The sequence below is a fragment of the Xiphophorus hellerii genome, chromosome 9 (assembly GCF_003331165.1).
Source record: "Xiphophorus hellerii strain 12219 chromosome 9, Xiphophorus_hellerii-4.1, whole genome shotgun sequence".
Classification (NCBI taxonomy): Eukaryota; Metazoa; Chordata; class Actinopteri; order Cyprinodontiformes; family Poeciliidae; genus Xiphophorus; species Xiphophorus hellerii.
In genome coordinates, this window is record NC_045680.1 from 19,988,503 (window position 1) to 19,993,246 (window position 4,744).

Below are 4,744 nucleotides of genomic sequence, written 5' to 3' on the forward strand. Positions count from 1 at the left end.
GAGCTCAAATCGTTACAAACTGTCTGGAATCTGTCCTTTTTTTTTTTTTTTTTTTGGTGTTTTGGTTTTTGTGCTTTTTTGTTTTTTTTAAAGCAGATCGCATCTTGTTTGCTGCTGTCTAGAACCTGTCCTACCCTCCTTCCTCTCCCCCTGACCCTCTGACCCCCTGATCCCCTCAGGGCCTATAGTCACGTCACTGCCTGTCCTGTGCTGGACCCCCTCCCGCCCCCGCGCCCCCTGAGGTGATGGCAGACTCAGTCAATAACAGATTTCTGCACCAAAGTGTGCCCTACACAGTAAAAGGCAGCTGTTTTACAAGTAAAAAACAAAACAAAACAAAAAAAAAACAGGAAGTGAAAAACTAACCACCTTTTAGTGGGAAAAAAAACAGGAGCTGTCAAAAAACACAAAACTTATTCACTGAGGCATGGAAATTTTTAAAAACAAAACAACAAATCCCGCTGCTGATTCGTAACGAGTGAAGTTGCTGGAAGCTCTAAAAACGCCTCTCACCATTTACAACTTTTGCTTTTTCTGGGGGAAAAAAAGTATGCTGAGTTTGAGTGAAACAAAACAAAACAACAGAGAGAGTGAAAGAGAAAACATGAAATCTTTTAGCTGGTTAGCCACGAAATGCCTCCGTTTTCTGTTATTTCCTCCACATCGTCCCTCCTGGTTCTCTCCCTGCTCCTATTAACACTAGCGCGAGGAAGAAGAAGGGGAGGAAGATCAGCCTGCTGTTGCGACAAACAGTGCCTTCAGAAAAAAAACCTATAAATGCAGTCTTTAATACTCCATGTAGCCTAATGTATAGATTTGTACTCTTGAGCGGTGGTTTTATTCTTAATTTAATACACGTGTATTTCTATTTAACTTTGACCCCATGAATGCGTGAGTGAGTCAGCCGCCATTTAGTCGGTCTTTGCTGGTGTAAAGTTGTCTGCCTTGCTGCTCTTTGGTTGGAAAACAAACCAGGGGAAGGTTTCAGGGTGCCGAGAGGTGAAGCGAGTGGACAGACTCACACATGACAGCTTGGCTAACACCTGGTTAGATGCTCTGGAGGTTATCAGGTCTCTGAAACGGAAAACACTACGCTCAGAGAAGCCCCGTCACGTTCTCGCAGCAGGACCAGATTGCATCTCTTCTCTGTCGTTGCCCTCCTCCTCATTTCTTCATCTTCATCCGCCTCCTTCCTGTTCAAAATCTCCGTCTTGTCTCGATTTTTTTTTAGCACTCATCCGATGCAGATTCTGTTTTATATTGGAGCTCTTTGAGTGTTTTTAAATGTGTGTTTGCGTCACTATTTGTCCCCTTTGAGTTTGTTTCCCTCTGTAGGCATGGGCTGGTATGAGATTCTCGTGTAAAAATGACAGTGAAATTTTCAATGAAACAGAAAAGAAACAATTTCTAACTAAAATATAGTCGCATATTTATTACTATTGCTGTATGAAATAATTCTATTAGATTTATGTGTTTATCAGCTACCTTTCAGCCAGCTGACCAGTAGTGAGCAGCGGTACTCATGTGAAGCAACTTTAAACTGTCAACCTTGATAACTGTAACCAGCTCATGCCTCGTTTCAGTCTCTAAAACCCGTGGAAAAACAGAGAAAGTCGCATTTTTTTGTTGTTTGTTGTTTTTTTTGTAGTTTTTTTCATTTTTATCCATCATCTTCGACATAGGAAAACAGAAAGGTTGAGCAGCTTTGCTGTCCTGTTTCAGCTCTCAGCGTGTATGGTGTTTCCTAAACCTGACATCTGGTGATATTCGTGTGTGAAAACAATGCACTGTAGCTGGTTCGTGACAAATTGCCAGGAGTTCAACTTGTCGAAAAAGCAATAACCAATACAATAGTTTTGAAACGAAACAAAAACAACAACAACAAAAAAAAAAAAAACGCGCCGAAAAGTTTACGCTCGAGCAGGCAAAGCTTTGCGGCTGTAGTCGTAGTTGTGGTTTGAATCCTTCGTCACGTTCGTTTTGTAAAGTACACTTTGACTCGTGACGAGTTGGTGTTTCACTTATTGCTATTCTGAAACCTATTGTTATTTATATTTAAGGGATATTTAGATTTTAGATATGTTATCTTCTTATAATAGTCCGTGGTATATTTTGGTCAGGGAAGTTATTTTGTGTTGAAGATTGCTTAAGAGTAAAACAAATTTTTATTATAACCTGCCACCAAATAAGATTGCACTGTTCTGTACTGCTGTACAGTGTCTGGGTTTATTTTAGCTCCCGCTGTCCTCTCGACCCGTTCGTCCCAGAAATACCAAAGTGTTCCACAGACAGACACCCCTAAAGATACTGGCTCCAACATGCGAGACCTTTTATCAATCTCAGGAAGAAACCCACCGTGTCAGGGCGTTCACACAATTATATCGTTTTTTGTTTGTTTTTTTTCTCCTTGTAACAGTGATGAAACTAATGCTTCTGGGGTTTGTTTTTTTTTGTTTGTTTGTTTGTTTGTTTCTTAACTCTGTGCTGTGACTCTTGCTGTATTTATGTTGGAGATTTAATGTGATTAGTTTATTTGTCCTTGTGAAAATGCTAGTGATTTTAAATGTTTATGCCATCTTAGGGCAAAGATCAAAGCCTCTTTCGTTTAAGAAATTTTACCTTTTCTGCGGACAATTGTTTTATTTTTATCCATTTTTTTTTTAGCTTCATTCACACCTGGGATATATTTTAACACAGAAATAACAGATGTGAGCCTTTCCCACCTCGTTTCACAGATGGTTAAGACTCACTCAAAGCAATTATTTCTCTTTCTCATATTTCTCTTCAGGCACATTCCAAGACGTCAGTCTGCAAAAGCTTTCTTTGTGTTTTTTTTTTTTTTTCTTTGTTTGTTTGTCACAAAAGTTAAAGCTTTACGTGTTTGAGGGATTTATAGATATACAAATTTATATTTACAGCAATTTTATTATTTTATTTGCTTAGGTAGGCCTTTAATCATATATCATTTTGCACTAAGAATGGCATAATCCAGTTACTGTTTGTGTTGGCTATGATTGAGCAGTGCAAGCTTGGCGTCCCTGTTCTTTCCACTTGCTCTCTGTATACTGTAACCATGTTTCTCGTTCCTTCACCATTTGCATATTATTATATAAATGTTATCACTCTGAAATAATTTATTGCTAACAAAAAAAAACGACACAAAAACATGCTACTGATTGTATGTATTTTTAAACAAAGCCTATTTTTTCTGTAAAAAAAAAATAAGACAAAAACTGTGTTCAGCACTTTTATTCTGGGTTTTGCTTTTGTTTTCTATATATTTATAATTTAGATCTAAATGTATATATTGTAAAATTTGTGCCTTTCGACTAATTCTTTAAGAAAAGGTTTTCTACTCATTAAAGGAAGGACTATATGAAACTGCAATCTTAACTTTGTAAACAAATAAAAACTTGAAGATTGCTGAAGCGGAGTCGTGTTTGTTTTGTTTATTTGAGTTTTACACTTTACAATATTATTTTGAGTTCATATTTTAAACTATGTCATGAAGAAGAAGTTGCATTGAGCAGTTAAAAAAAAAAAAAACGTGCCCTGATCGCCCTCTCCTGGATGAATCATGCAACTGCATTAAAACTGACTTTTAAACTCCAGATTTGTCATTTAATCAGCAGGAATGTGTTTATTTTAGGGAGCTACGAAGGTCTCAGAGGTTTCTCAGAGAACTTTGAATATCTCAGCGCTCTGTTCAGTCAACAATCGAGGAGGAAGCAAAAGGGGAAAGAGTAAAACACAACTGCAAACAGACAGAGACCTGTCTAACCTGATGGGAAAGAAGAAATCTACAGCTCAGACTGGAGAAAATGTGATGCATATTGAAAAGTGACAGGAAGAAAGTTGTTGAAAGGAAGCAGAGATCGATCCTGTTGAACGTCTAGCTAAAGGCAAATGTTGAATAAGTTGATGTGGTCAAAGCAGAACAACAATGAATTTTGAGAAATGATGCAAACCGCTGCGTCTGATGGGGAAACAACTGCGCATCATCGTGAACACAACATCTCAACGGTGGAACACGGTGGTGGCAACATCATGCTGTGAGGATGTGTATCACAGCAGAGATAGCTGGGAATCCAGTCGATTAGTGGAGCTAAATATTGGACAAATCTGGACGAACATTCTGAAAAATATACAAGGACAAGAACCAAAGCGATTCGTTCAAGCACTGGCCAAACGTTTCAGGTGTTTATTTCGATTTGTTTTGTTTTTGTTGTTGTTACAAAACAAATTTCCATCCATTTGACTGGTATGTCCAGCTTCACGTGACTCAAAATCCCAATACAATAATGGTTGCAAAATAAATGTGAAAATGTTCAGGGGTGTGACCAATCTTGTGAGGTGACGTAGTGCACACAGATCTTAGTTTGCGTTTCATAAAAACTGAAGTACTGTATTGCTAAAATATATTACTACTACTAATAATAATAATAATAATCATAATCATAATTAATAATAATGCTAATAATAGTTACTATAATTATAATTATAATAATGACAGAAGTGAACTTCACAGCCAGTTAGACCATTAGATAATCTGTTATCTCATTTAAAACAGAAACAGACGCATAATGATGTTTTTCTAACGTGATTGCAGTCAAAGGTCATGCCTTACAAAACCAAAGCTAAGTGTTTTATCTGTGGTAGTAAACCCGTCTTTTTACTGTCAGTAAACTACGTCATGACGTCGTGAAACTCAGCGTCCGATCAGGCCACGCCTCGTGCTCACCTG